Here is a 6961-nt window from a genome sequence, read left to right on the forward strand (position 1 = left end):
AATCTCTACATTTACTACCTTGTCTGTGTGAAGGAGATTGAGACTTGAAAAAAGGTCAAACCACAGGTCATAATCTAGTTAGTTTATTGCTTTTATCCACCGGGGCAAATAATTTGAATGATATATGCAGGAACCACCCTTCGTTCTCATATTCCCTCAAAGTATGGAAACCTTTATACAGAGGGTAGGAACTGTATTCTCCCATCCTTCCCATATATGCTAATGCACATCTTTCTCTTATTTCCTTTTCCCCAGATATTGAAATTTAGTATAAACAGGGACTGAGATTTCTAGATCAATTATGAGTGGGATCCTCTTTTTCTACATTACCATCCTGCTCCGAGCGCGGATGTGCGGTCGCTTGCTCTAGAGGGATGTGAGCCCTTGGACCAAGGCACAGCACAGGGATGAGTCCCAAGACACACACTGTGGGAGGTGAGAGTGTCCAAGCATGGGTTGGAGTTGGAGCAAGGCTGGACCAAGCTTGAGATATAGAACATCGAGGAACTGGAACAAGGCAGGCTCAGACCTCTACTGGACCTGCATGGACTGGGGAGACCCAGCAACGCAATGCTGGTCTCAAGAGTACCCTCCAGCCACTTGGTAGCCCTTCCAGACCTGCCGCTAGGGAATGATGAGTGAGTGAGGCCAGATGGAGGCTGAGGGAAGGAACAAGATGAGACATGGAACTCGTGAACTTGGGAGACTCAGACGAAGATTCGGGATTCAGGCACTAGTACAGGTGAGTACTCCATTGCAGCACGCCCTACACAGCCACCCATGGCTGGTTGCAGACCACGCTGGAAGCAAAGCAGATTCCAGATGAGAAAATGAAGACTTGGAACTGGTAACATGACAAAGATTCAGGAGAGGCCTGCACTGAAGGCGCACCCTACACAGTCGCCATGGCTGGTTGCGGACCATGCTGAAGCGGAATAGGTTCTGGCTTGAGTCTAGGGCATGGACGGAAGCAGGAACAAGGAATTCCAAAGACCAGGAACAGGATTCAAGATTCAGGATTCAAGAACTCAGATTCAGGAACAGACCTCGGCATTAAAAACAAGGGCCTTCCGGAGACTTGCGCTGCAAATGTGAAGACCGGCCTTGTGCCATGAAGTACCCCACAAAGCCCCCAATGGTCTGGTCATGGACCTCGACGGTGGCACGCCAGAAAAGGTGAATGAGCAGGAAACCTGGAAGCAGGACGAAGGGTCAGAGACAGGGACTTCAGGACCAGGGCTGGAACACAGGAACATGGAACATCAGGAACACTGGAGAGATGACGAAGGAGCTCCAATGAGGAACAGGAACATCCACGGAGACCAGGGACATCTAACATGGAACACGGAACCAGCTAGATAAAGGCAGACCACGGAGGACCTTGACCGGATGGAGGAAGCATGGATGACCATGAAGATCCGATGCGAAGGCCCCGAGGAGAGGAAGCAGGGCCCTTTTATAGGGCTAGTCAAGGAGCAGGCTGATGACATCATCCGATGGGGCCGTGGGGCTTTCCCGCCGCTGGCCCTTTAAAAGAAGAGTAGAGACGCGAGTGCGCGCCTATGCAGGGCCCGGAACAGGCACCTGCCGCGAAGTGGAGTACAGTGGCGGCACCAGGGCGGCGAAGAGGAACGTCCAGGCAGCAGCTCCATGCCGCGAAGAAAAGGAAAGTGCAGCGGTCCTTCCTGCTGCAGATGGCAGCAGCAGCCGCGAAAGAGGAGGACAGGTGGTCGGGCACTGGCCCGACCGGGACAGCAGCAGCACAGAGGTGAGAGGAGCTGCTCGCGGGTTGGGCCCAGCGAGCGGCAACCGTAACACATACCACTACTTATATCTACAAATTTGTAGGTTAACATAGGGAGGGAGTGAGGTAGCTTTACTTCTTCATTAAAGGAACTGAATTGAAAACATTTTAAATCTGTCTGCCCCAGTATCCAAGGGTATCACAAAGTTGTTTCATTTTTTAGCTTTAGGAGATGGGGAACTCGATACTAGTGAATCTCTTATAGTGAGCTGAAATTGGGATCTTCAATTGGAGCTAAATGAAATGGATTGGCAGGGTAGCTGGAGTGCTGCTGCTAAAGTTTCCTTATGCATAGGGCCTATAGTTGCCTGCTATTTTTCTCTGAATTTAGCTTGTCCAGTCCACTTTGTTGGAGGCAATGTGAGATTCTTGCCACTTGCATGTTTGGTGGGAATGTGCCAAGGTTCATTGCTTTTGGAGTAAGTTAGACCTTTTTACTCAGGATATCGCTAATTCTTCCTTTGCTCTGACTCCACAGTTGTGCCTTTTGGGGATATGGGGGGGATGATGTTATGAGTAAATATTTGAAAAGACTGGTGGGTCTTTATCTCCATGCAGCACAACCATTGCCTGTTTTTTTTTTTTTGGAAGAATTGCCCTCAAATCCAACATTGATAGTCTACACTGACTGAGATAGCATGGATGGACAAATTGACTTATCTGCATTGGGATAAACTTGAAATTTAGTGTCATCTGGGAACAATACTGGACCTGAAGGAAACATATTTCTCAGGGAATCATCACAATAGTCTGCCTGTGAGACATGTGGTACAGAGTATTGTAATAGTCAAGATTGTCTAGAATGATGTCCATGATCCTTGTATCTCTGTACTATGCATGTTTATTTTGGTATATTGTTTTTCAGTTATCGGTGTGTTTCTATATTTAGAAAGTTATAAAAAAAAAAAAATAGGATGAGGGGACCCGCAATGAAACTGATCAATAGCAGATTTAAAACACATTTCAGAAAGTGTTTTTTTCAGTCAACACACAATTAAGCTGTGGCAATTGTTGCTGGAGGACGTGGTCAAGGCCAGTAGCACAGCTAGGCTTTAAAAAAAAATTGTACATGTTCCTAGAGGAAAGGTCAATTAACAATTATTAACCAGGCAGACTCAAGATTTGCTCCCTCACTTCTGGGATCTGCCAGGTATTTCCAAGTGACCCAGAATGGCTATTGGCAGAGACAGGATGCCGATTAGATGGACTATTACTCTTGATGTAACATGACATGGTTTAATTTCTTATGCCTATGAGTCCCCCACCCCCCAGAATTATGTATCAACTTCCAGAACACTGTTGTGGCAGTAAGGTGATTTGGGGGTAAAAAAAAAACCAAAACACTCTTTAATGTGTGGTTTTTCCCTTGCAGAATGTTCAGATAAGTATTTATTTGAAAGGATGTTTTTCCCCACTTTATCCAATGTTCAGAGTGGATTGCAATATAAAAACCACCATAATAAAATATTTAGATACACAAGAACAAAAAACAAACTATGGTTATATGGTTTTGCATAATATGCAAAATGTAATATTTTAAGGGCTTGTTTTTAATAAAAATAGATTTTGCATTTATAAAAATATAGTAAATGATTAGATTATGTGTTCTTGTGCTCAGAAATGATCACATGTTTTGCACACATATACTACAATAAAGGTTCAGGGATGCCGAACTCTAGCCCTTGAGTGCCACAAACAGGCCAGCTTTTCAGGATATCTACAATGAATATGCATGAGATAGATTTACATACAATGGAGGCAGTGCATGCAAATCTCTCTCATGCATATTCATTGTAGATATCCTGAAAACCTGGCCTGTGTGTGGCACTCGAGGACTGGAGTTTGCCATCTCTGATATAGTTGCTGTATTGACTGTATAAGGTAAATGTAGGCTGTTTTGGTATACAATACTTTCAACACTCACTTATTTTTATATTTGCAAAATTGAATGGTGGTTTGTTTATGCCTCTCTATCGGTCATTTTTCTGCCCGAGAACCAGCCTTGTCATGATGTGGCTGAAAAAGAAAAAAGGCAAATCATAAATGATGCTCTGTAGACAAAATGGAGTCCAGGAATTATGAAGCAAGATATTAGGCAGCGGATTCAGTTCCATCTGCAAAAGAGCCATCAGTTCTTTTCCAAGGTTTGCATGCATTTAATGAAGGATGATCTGGACTGAAGGATGTAGATCATTTAGAAACGTAGCAGCATGGTCTCTGAAAAACAAAAGGATCACACAAGTAGACAGTATCATATATGACCATAGAGTAAAACTGAAAAGTGATAATATACAAACCTGAAAAATAAGAAAATGTAATAAAAAAAGACAGCAAAGGTTGTAGCCATATCAGGAGCAACACTTATTCCACATACAAGAAGAATGCAAATGAAGACAACTCATACAAAGGACATAGGTATAAGCATCAGACATGGAGTGCAAAATAGTTTAATTTCTAGCACATACAAACCAACCACAACACATGAAACCTGCTATATCAGCATATAAAAGACAGCTAAAGATCCCATATGAAAGCATGCTTTCAGACATCGTGGAATAAATGAGATAAATGCGAAGATAAACACTCACAGGATGAGTAAACATGACTTACCAGAGTTCGCCTTTCAGACTGATTTCTGTTGGTTTCCTTCTTCCAACCAATGGAGTATGCTTGCATCCATGAACTCCCCTTAGACATAATGGGGTGCCTCACTCTGCTCTACAGACCAGAAAGATGGTATTTCTGCTTTCCTTATCAGTCTAAAAGACAAAACATAAAAGAACGAAAATCATTTTAGCTGACAGCTTACCAACGGTGATAGAAAGGTAAAACTCCAGTATTACAGTTCAATCTCATCATATATTGGACATATCAATAATATGAGAACCCAAAGCTTTAAAGAAAAGGTTTGTATATGTAAACAAGATTCTTTCATCTTACTGGAACAGGCCATTGCATGCCATTGGGTTTCCAATACACGTGCAGAGGAATGAATTGGAGGAAGGGTGGCCTAGGTGGGGCATGAGGAGGGGGTTATGTTACCATTTCCATTCAGACAGACAATGATGAATAACGATTGGCAACAGCTTATATATATATATATATATATATATATATATATATATATATATATATATATATATATATATATATATATATAGTATGCATTTTATTAAAAAGAGCAGTTTTTCAATTTAAGGGACCAAATCTTCTTCCAAGTATATTCCTAATAAAGAGCTGCTTTCATAGATGGGACAAGATGGCCAAGTGGCTGCTGTCGCTCTTTTGGTTCCAAAATTAATTTATTAATTTATTTATTTATAAATGACTCCTCTCTGCATGTCATGCCTTCCACCATGTTTTAATATATTCTGTATCCTTGTACAGAGAAGTAGAAGGAGGTAAGAAGAACTTTTTCTCATAAAAGTCATCAGCCAATGTGATTGAGTGTGAAGGAAATGCTTGCCAAGTTTGCTGACTTCTGCCAGCAGTAAAATAGATGACTCTAGAGCTCCTGTATGAAGGTATGACTGCTGGAGATGGTATAGACTGGGTAAGGATGTCAGAGACAGAACCCTTATGTGCAGAACCATTACCAGGGAACACAATGCCACAGGCAAGGATTGCTATCGGTGACCCCCTGGCTCTCCCCACCTCCCCTCCACAGCACTTCCTCTCTCCATCTACTGCACAGATCCCATGATCCACCCCCATGCTGGGGGCAGGTTGAGCCTCTATTAGTGAGCTCAGGGACTGTGTGATCACATGCAGGAGCAGAGATGTGGATATAAAGATGGAACAGGATGTGTACAACTTGGCCCTATTTTCTGAAACTACACAAATACAGATTTCAAAGAGAGATGGAACATTTTTCTTCCCACCTTAAATCTCTCTTAACCCTGAACAAAAAAAAAAAAAAGTTTAACTACAATGCTTTTCGGTAATGATGCTTCAGTTCAAGGATGTGATAGCTTGGGCAACAGCGGCTTGGGAAACAGCCAGGAGGAATAAGGAGGCAGACTCTCTCTGGCTGTTTCCTTTCAGGTGAATTTTCAAAGGAGTTACGCACGTAAACGTAACGTACGCGAGCAAATCCTATGAACAATTCAATGGCATGTTATTGTAGCAATTGTCAAAAGAACCCTTACTTGAGTAAGTGTAAAACCTGAATTCAAGTGAGCAAATACTTTTTAAAATCAGGCCCTTTACGTGCAATTTATTTACTGTGAAAAGCAAAATCAACAAAGAATACAGCTCACCTTAAGTTCAGGTAGCACGCAGACATCCCACATAGCAGGTCTTTGCATAGACTGGGTTCCTGCCTGCTCCCCAGGGCCTATCTAACACTTTTAAGCCCTGAGTTCTTATAGTCAGGTGAGGGGCTCCTCTCTTCACCCAGGATTCCTTGTGGGTCTGCATCTTAAGGAGGTCCGGGAGAGACAGCTGTGCCTGGTCTGAGGGCGTTTCCAATGGTGGAAGGTGTGTCACCAAAACTTTGACATAGCAAGCCTCTGCTTTCTATAACAGCCACATGTGCTTGCTGCTTCAGGAGAGTGCAGAGTAAGGAGCCTGGTACTTGAAATTCCTTCTCACTGCTCCCTGTTGCTGCTTTTCCCTCAACCCTGGCAATCACTGCCACCGCCAACCCAATCCAAAAATGTTGCAGGCATGCTGTATCCTGCCCTGCCATCCCGCCGCCCCTCCCTCTCACTTCTTGGAGTTTCAGTTTTTCCTTGTATGGTTGTTTCTAATGTGTGGTCTTTTATTCTGTATTAGATAAGAGTCAGTCTGCATTCTGCAGGCTTGACAGAGGTGAGGGATTCTGCTAACTAGGATGTAGATTCTGTGTAGGAATCTAGAGCAGTCTGGTTTTGCTTTGTTTTTCCAATAGTTCTATATTTGCAGCCTTGCTTTTTCATAGGTAAGGTGGTTGCTGTTCAAGTCCTGGGTGTTAGTGCTCTTACGATATGGCTCGTATGCTATATAATTTCTAAATGCTTTTTTTTAGCAGGTTTTCGTGTTATTTCACAAAAGTGGCTGGCAGGGAAGGGATTTCGTAGTACTATTACTGAGGGGCTATCAGAATTTGAATATATTTTTTTGTACGGTGAGTTGAAAGGGGACATTTCCTAACTCTGCACTGTATAAGATCAGAAC

The 6961-nt window shown here is 42.9% G+C and overlaps 1 long non-coding RNA gene across 1 annotated transcript; it reads right to left on the reverse strand.

The window, feature by feature from the left end:
* Positions 1-3944: 3944 nt before the first annotated feature.
* Positions 3945-6370, reverse strand: LOC115081019. The gene is made up of 3 exons (XR_003853714.1): positions 6064-6370; positions 4415-4563; positions 3945-4021 (listed from the first exon to the last, which is right to left on the reverse strand). It is a non-coding gene; the product is annotated as an uncharacterized LOC115081019 (long non-coding RNA).
* Between the last annotated feature and the right edge of the window lie 591 nt (positions 6371-6961).

This window comes from Rhinatrema bivittatum, chromosome 1, assembly GCF_901001135.1.
Source record: "Rhinatrema bivittatum chromosome 1, aRhiBiv1.1, whole genome shotgun sequence".
Lineage (NCBI taxonomy): Eukaryota > Metazoa > Chordata > Amphibia > Gymnophiona > Rhinatrematidae > Rhinatrema > Rhinatrema bivittatum.